The sequence below is a fragment of the Octopus bimaculoides genome, chromosome 4 (assembly GCF_001194135.2).
Source record: "Octopus bimaculoides isolate UCB-OBI-ISO-001 chromosome 4, ASM119413v2, whole genome shotgun sequence".
In the NCBI taxonomy this organism is placed as follows: domain Eukaryota; kingdom Metazoa; phylum Mollusca; class Cephalopoda; order Octopoda; family Octopodidae; genus Octopus; species Octopus bimaculoides.
The window spans coordinates 63236058-63244665 of record NC_068984.1 but is presented as its reverse complement, the minus strand read 5'-3'; positions in this window follow the sequence as shown (position 1 = coordinate 63244665).

Below are 8608 nucleotides of genomic sequence, written 5' to 3'. Positions count from 1 at the left end.
AACTCGAGTATTGCTCATCCGATCGCGCTGAAATTTTAAAAATGGATACATGAGAGAGCGGAGCGTCCCGTAGTCTAAAAAGATTTTCAAAATCGTTATTTCAAAGTGAGAATCGCTATTTTTGTAATCTTTAACCTCCTGTTTGTTACGCCATTAAGACAACCAGTTGCTCACACAGCCGGTACATACCATTTCACTACCAACAAAACTGTCAGCCAAACCGTTGCTATACTGTCTCTATTCTTTCCTCTCTCTGTGGGGTTAATAATCTTAATATTTAGTTACAGTTTCTCATTCAAACTACATAATAGGAAGAATTGTCGGATTAAGACAGTAGGTTGTTTTGAAGGAGATTTGGCTGCTATTTCTACCAGGTCTAGCTACCATGTAGAGGTCTGCCTCATTGATATTATATATTCCTTATGCTTTTCAGAACCGAGTTACAGATTTTGACGTATGGGGTATCAAAAGATTCAGTACTATTTTGGCTACAAATTAAACTTAAACTCCATTCACATATTTGCATTTTAAATAATCTTATCCATAAATCAACTATCGTAAAAATTTTATACGATGACGTCACATTTTCTATATGTGTGTGTACCTTAAAAGACATCAGTCATCACAACACACACCTCCACTCACTCTATCTCTCTCACATACACACGCGAAAGCACGCACACACGTCCATTTTATATAGACGTACATGCATCTTTCACTTTCTTTCTCTGTTCTTTTCGCTTTCTCTTCTCTCAATTTCTGCTTTCTTCAAATAAAAGTTTTACGGATACAACTGCTTACAAAAATAGGGATTCATGTATAATTTCTTTCTATGTTCATATTCTTTGTTTACAATATCGGGAAAAATATTCCACCAAAGAAAGGACGTAATCTCTCCAGAAACAAGTATAAAGCAAGGAGGATTGTAGAAAACCAAAGGTGAGAGTCTGAAGAGAGAAGCTAGATGAGAGTTTCTCAACATCAGCAAATGCATGTTGCAGCACTTAATGCTGGATCGTTAAATCAATGTTTTAATGATTAGACAGAGGTCCAATAGAATAGCTCTCAGAAACAGACTACGTACAAATTCGTTCTTCACAGCTTCTGAAGCTGTTTTCAGATATGATCCATCCCATTCTTATAGAAATAATAGCTCTGTCTAAATTGGAGTGCCAAACACAAATTATCTTTTCTGTAGAGCTTTAAAATTTTCAAATGGAACAAATGGTATGTGCTACTCAGGCGGTCAGGTAACATTGCCAGCACTACCAGCTCCTTCTCAACCTCTTATGGATCTTCTAGAAGGCATTTCTAGTCAGTCAAAGGATTTTCTGAACAATACCAGACAACTCTGCAAATGACATCGTTTGATGCATCTAAGAAGATAGATAAGCATGAATTTACGACGATGTCAAAGTTCAAGGGCAAGTATATCACCTCATTGGTTCCCTGTTACTCACAAATGAAAACCACAGTTCCTCCAAGTTTACTTTATGAGTGATGTAGGACAACAAACCCGAAGGAGGTGTCAACATTTCAGAGGATGGGTCGTGTTAGACACAGCACCGACTGCTTGAAAAGAGAGTATATCCACTGACAGCTCGGTGAGTTCAAAAATCATATAGCCCCCACAGTTTAGGGCTTGAAATACTCCAAACGGACGCATAGCATGTTGCTTAGTCGAATTAGCCCATCATTTACTCCACAAATGTTTTATTGTCAATGCTGCACTTTCTCATATCACCTGTTTCAACATAACTGTAATATATTATATACAAACTAGGTCATTTTAATCCCAAGCAACGTCGGGTGTCTCTGCTAATATATATACACACGAGTTTTGATCATTAAGTATCCAGACATTTGCCATAGTAACGAAGCTAAAACATGCAGAGTGAAGTCGCTTGCCAAATATTGACCGAGAACGCTGCTGTGCATGCGCACTAAATTTTAACGTTCTAGCTCCCTTTCGCTTTTTACAGCAGTGCTTGTAAGGAAGGTGCATAGCGTGTGATCATCGCATTGACCATGACAGAGAACGTTGTCTGGCGATACCTGCTCAGAAGCCTACAAAAATTTGCAGAAAGTGTATGGAGAGGAGCTTATGAGTTGCACATAAATGTACGGGTGATTCAAACGTTTCCAAGATGGTCTGAAAATGTCTATATTGTTGAACGTTTACAGAGACCCGCAGACAGCACAACTGGGAAAACATCGCAGATGCGCATGCAGCTGTGAGAAGTCGTCGAATCACCATTCGTGAGTTTTCAGAGGATGTGTAGATTAGTTACGGTTCCGTTCAGTACATTATCACTGATGATTTGGGTATGAGACGCGTGTCAACCGAGTTTGTGTCAAAATTGCTTTCAGCTGACCAAAAGGACACTAGGGTTTCAGTTGCACAAGATCTCCTTGATTGTGTCGAGAACGATGAAAACTTTTTTGGAAACTTATCGTAGGTCTCTGAGCAGTTTATTGCCAAGCTTTTGGCAAAATTTGATGCAGATTTCCTGCTCAGCGTTCTCTGTCATGGTCAATGCGACGATTACACGCTACTTACCTTCCTTCCAAGCACTGCTGTAAACAAGGGAAGTGAGGTAGAACGTTAAAACCTAGTGCGCTTGCGCAGCAGAGTTAATTGTCAATGTGTCAAGCAGCTTCACTCTGCGTGCTTTAGCTTTGTTGCTATGCCAGCAGTTCGGATACTTATTGATCGGACTGCGTGTATATATATATAATTTGTTAGAGTAATCAGGAAATGCTCTACAGAAAATTTATGTAATGTTTAGCATAAACACATCCACTATATACCACTATCATATTTTTCGTTTCGTATACCTTTATCCTCCTACTCCTCCTCATCATCATTACCACCATCATCATAATCAGTAGTAAGTAACAACAGCTGCTCACATATGTTTCGCAATGATGTTGATTTTAGTGATTATTTTACCTGTGGATTTGGAATTCCTCTTGAAGCCAAATTTTTCACGAACACTCATAAACAAACACTCTTTGAATCTATACTGTGGTCGTACCTCGTGTCATATTCACTTTGTCTGGCCCACATGAATATTGAATACTGTGGATATTTACTAATCACAATAGAGAGAGAGAGAGCATATATTTCAAGTATTCAATATCCTATTCCATTGATTGATGCCATTTATTTTTATTAGACTTTCTATATCAATTTATAGTAAGCATTAAACAATCGGGAAGATTCCCATACCTAGACATCATTCGAGAGAGAATTCCTAGAATACATTCATTCACTCCAATTTTATCTACTCCAGCACATGATGTGACTATACAAGTCTATAGTTAATATGATGATAATATATTGTTTTCTAGCCACAAGTAATCCTTGATATAGTAGACGTATTAACAAAGGCGTTCAAATTGTGCAGACATACAGCATATCAGAAGATATTAACCACTGGTCCATTAACTTTTGAACAGTGTTGTGTATTTGAAGTAGATTTAGTTAATATTTGTAAACATTTTGAGTTACCATATAGAATGTCTCCTCATTGACTCAACAAATTAGAAGTAGAGCAGACAAATATAATGCTTACAAATATGGAAAACCTAATGTGTATTGAAATGTTAATAAAGAATATTAGATTGATTTAGAAATTAACGACACAACATATGAAACATACACAATGTATGTTATATCAGTGTCCAAAGCCTGCACAAGTAACAAAGATTATATTTCCTTACTTTACTATATTTTTTCTAAGTGATTCTATTCAAATCATTGCTTGAATAATTTACACTTTTTAGATAATTTGTCAGGAAACTGTTATTGTAATATTTGAATAACATTTCAAAAACTGACGTTTTTTACCGTAGGATATAGTGATTATCTATTAATTCAATTCAATATATTATTCTCCTTCAGAAAATTCTTAAAATATCTATAAATATTCTATTGTCTCAATAATAAATGGCTATACAGAAATGAGATGATCTTCATTTTTACCAGTCAGGGGATCTTCATTTTCAGCAAGTGATAACGCAATCTTGTTCTTATAGCCATAGTTAATGATATTGATTCCGATTCCATTTTAGGCATGAAACTGCAAATGGTTCTCATAAAAGGTTGGTTTGGGGAATATTTTCGTATTGTGACATCTCATGAATTACAATTAGGAGAAAGCTGGGAGACTAATAGAACACTTCAGCTGAGCAGAACAATAATCATAATAATAGGCTGATTGTCTTTATATAACCTATGAAGCTATTTCTAGGGATCATAGATATTCATACATCATTGTCTATTAATTCTTTTTTTTAAATAAATGCAAATAATTAGTAGACTCATTATTCAGTTTTGATAAATTATACAGAAAACAAGCAAAAATAGTACAAAATAATGAACTTATTTTTAATCAATACTGTTTTGAGTAATGTTATATTTTCTATTTTCAAAATCAAACTAAGTGCTACGTAGTTAATTTAGAGTTAGCATATTTAATGTAGATTTTTAAAAAAAACTAGCTACAAGTTATTGTGGTGCACAAAGAAACGAAAAGTATTGATTAATGACTATTAATATTATTTTCATTAATTTGGTAATTACAGGAAACAACTCTGATTACGTTTCAATCTTGTTATGATCTCACCATCGAAACATAAAGGCTATATATTACTTCAAATTAGTAAGAATCAGTAAAAGCAAAATTAATTTATTTAGTGATTATTTGAAAAAACACGTAGTAAAGATGATTGTACTTAAGATGGCATAGTACAGCTTTCTTTACAGGAAATTGCAACTGTCTTTCTTCAGCTTGTCTTGTTTTATTTTGTTCATTCACTTATGTATACACTTGGTATATATATATATCTTTTATATATGACACTTAAAATTTCCTAAAAGAAACTTCTAGGTAGGTGAAAAGTATGGTGCTCTGTTAATGTTTTTATCAAGCCATGAGAAATTTAGATAAAAATATACATCTGAGGTCTTAATATGATAATATAAATAAACATTGAATTAATAAAATAAAACCAATAAAGTAATACGTTCTTTTGATGTGTGTGCGTATGTATATATATATATACACACACTTAGTAGTTCTTTTTTACATCTTCATCTTCAGAAAATATTTGCTTAAACAAATGTCAAATATTTGCTTGTTTGTTGTATCACTGTCAATTTATAGCATTTTACTCTCGGTTCATAAACAGATTACAAAATTTTCTTCTCAAAATATTTTGCAGAAATATCTCTTAATCTGTTAAATATACTTACATTTATAAGCAACGTTTAATTATATTACCGTAAAAACAATTGTTATTCATTGTGAGTAATTATGACTAACAAAATATTAAGAACAGCAATAATAAGATTATGAATTTTCAGATTACTGACCTCCTCTAAAAAGCATTTTCATTTTCAAATTGTTACTTAGTCAGCAAAGAAATTGAAGTGCAAGTAAACTTTTTGTGTATCCACCTAGATAGGTGGAAATGGAGTAATATCAGTGGCCTCTGCTAAAATCATTCAAGAGCTAAAGATTAAACCTACCAACTATAAAAGTACAGTAGGGTCTAGTGGCTATTCACACATTTTCTAACTTTCAAGTTTCACACAGATTTTGGTCAACTCCATCCTAATGTAGAAAAACAGTTGCCAATGTCACTGCTCTGTTCAGTACTGGCTCGGGAACGAAATTTGCATGATGGATGCCCACCCAGTCCCAAAATCTTTTACAAGCAAGGTCTTGTTTTTGTTATTTACTTTTGTTCTTTGTTCTTTGAGAAGAAACCTAATTCCAACTTACAGATCACTTTTTACACAATATTTTCTAAATGTGATAAAAGTAAGTAGAAGTGCAAATTTTGATTTTGCACCCACCAAAAGTTTTAAGAAGTACGGTTGCATCCCCTGCATGCTTCTCAGTGAATCATGCAGGGTCCATGCTGCTCAGTGAATTATGCAGGGAAACATACTGGAAACCAAACGTTTTTGGTCAATGATTATGTTTGCACCCATGTATTTTCCACTTTTATATACGTACATATTAGAAATTTTCATTTATCCCACATTTCATATATGAACACTTCAGCCACTGTATTTCTTATTATCCGGGATAATTTACGTGGTTCTGACGAGACCTGATCAAAGAAACTTTATTTCTGAACCAAGTGTAGTAACGTTCTTACCAACTACGTCACTGGTGTAAATGCATATCAATGTCATAGAAGTAACAAATCGAAGCATAATGCAGATGGAGTCATAGGAAATATAGACACCCTTAACTATTAATATTTCAGTAAGTTATAAATATTAACTGAGTCATCAATAATATTTAGATATTTAATAGCAATATCAGCTTCTAACACGGATGGAAGGCAACACATTTGAAAAAAAAGTTAAAAGCAGTTAAATCAAAACCAATACTTAAACGTTCTTGTTTTATAAATACCAGAAGGATGACAGACAAAATACTCCGCAGTAGGATTTAAACTCTGCTAGGAAACAGCCAAACATGTAGCATAAAGCATTTTGCCTAATAGTGAAAGCAATTCTGCCAATCTAGTTTACAAGTCAACACATTTTGATGGAAAATATCATTGATTATAATCTAGTATCAACGTATTTAGTGCAGGAATCTTGAAAAATCAAACCAAAAATAAATGTTAGATGGGACAAAATTATATTAGCCAATAACTAATATCATTTTAGTTTTATTAAGAATGACATTTCTCAATTGTTTTGTATGTGACTAAATGCTCAGTCTTACAATATTTAGTAGTGATTCATTCTTTACTGTGCTACTAACTATGAAGAAGACTATACATTGCTGAAACGTTCAGAATAAGACTAAGACATGACCTGTTTTGTCCTCCATGCTTGACAACTTGTTGGCACTCCGTCGCTTACGACGTCGAGGGTTCCAGTTGATCCGATGAACAGAACAGCCTGCTCGTGAAATTAACGTGCAAGTGGCTGAGCACTCCACGTAGTTCTCGGGGATATTCAGCGTGACACAGTGCGACGAGGCTGACCCTTTGAATTACAGGCACAACAGAAACAAGAAGTAAGAGTGAGAGAAAGTTGTGGTGGAAGAGTACATCAGAGTTCGCCACCATCCCCTGCCGGAGCCCCGTGGAGCTTTAGGTGTTTTCGCTCAATAAACACTCACAACGCCCGGTCTGGGAATCGAAACCGCGATCCTATGACCGTGAGTCCGCTGCCCTAACCACTAGGCCATTGCGCCTCCACGTGGATCACATTCTCGAATTAATGATGACTGAATCAACCTCCCTATATCACAAACTTATTCTGTTGGTCCTTGAACGATGAAAGGTAAACTTGATCACATCAGGCTGTCACGTGAATTCATGAATTTATATCACTTTCCATGATAGCATATTTTTCTCGTATTTTATTATTCCTAGCATTCATCACAATGGTAGGGATATCTAACATAGATAAAAGTGTAGACATTTTGGAAAGAATTCACAGCCAAGTAATATAACGTTACTTTTTAATGGAATATCTAAAGATAGCTCATGGCCTGAGAACTGCAAGTGAAGAATAATCGATGATATCAAATCCAGTATTTCACAGGTATTTATCAGTAGTAGTAGTAGTAGTAGTAGTAGTAGTAGTAGTAGTAGTAGTAGTAGTAGTAGCAGCAGCAGCAGCAGTAGTAGTAGTAGTAGTTGTAGTAGTAGTAGTAGTAGTAGTAGTAGCAGTAGCAGCAGTAGCAGCAGCAGCAGCAGTAGTTGTAGTGGTAGTAGTAGTAGTAGTAGTAGTAGTAGTAGTAGTAGTAGTAGTAGTAGTGAGGAGGAGGATTTCTTTATTAATGATAATAATAACAAGGTCTATTTATTGATTGGCATGAGTATCCCTTGCGATCATAATATTGCTGCAAAAGACTTTAACGAGCTCAGAAAATGCAAAGAATTGCTCAATGATATCGGGAAAATGTGACATCTCAAAGCAGTTATAATACAAAGGCGATTCTTGTGTGGAAAATTATTTGAGAATGATCTCTGGCTTGCCATGTTTGCAAGGTGTGCAAAATGAAGTTTTAACATTTGCATCATTTGTACTGAGAAGAGCATAATCGCTATGAAAATTATAATATATCATGTATATATTTTTTACATGACTTTGTTTGATTTTATAAATGAACAATTAGGTGTGTATATTTTAATAGGCTATCCAGTATACAGGGAGTGTTAGGAAGACATTTGACAAGAAATGGAAACAAAATAGAAGAAAAACAAAATAATAATAATAATAATGATAATAATAATAATAATAATAATAATAATAATAATAATAATAATAATAATAATAATAATAAAAAAACTAAAACTAGAACAGCAACGGACCATGATAAAACGATGGCAACAAAAGCCCCTACATGGTAAATACTGGGCTAAACTAAATGCGAAAGAAATAAACAGAGAAAAATCCCAGCAATGGCTGAGAAGCTCAGGACTCAAAGCAGAGACTGAAGGATTTTTAATTGCTGCACAAGACCAGAGCCTCCCCACCAGAAATTACCAAAAACACATAATGAAAAGAAATATAACAAGTAACTGTAGAACATGTGGAGATGGACAAGAAACAATAAATCAT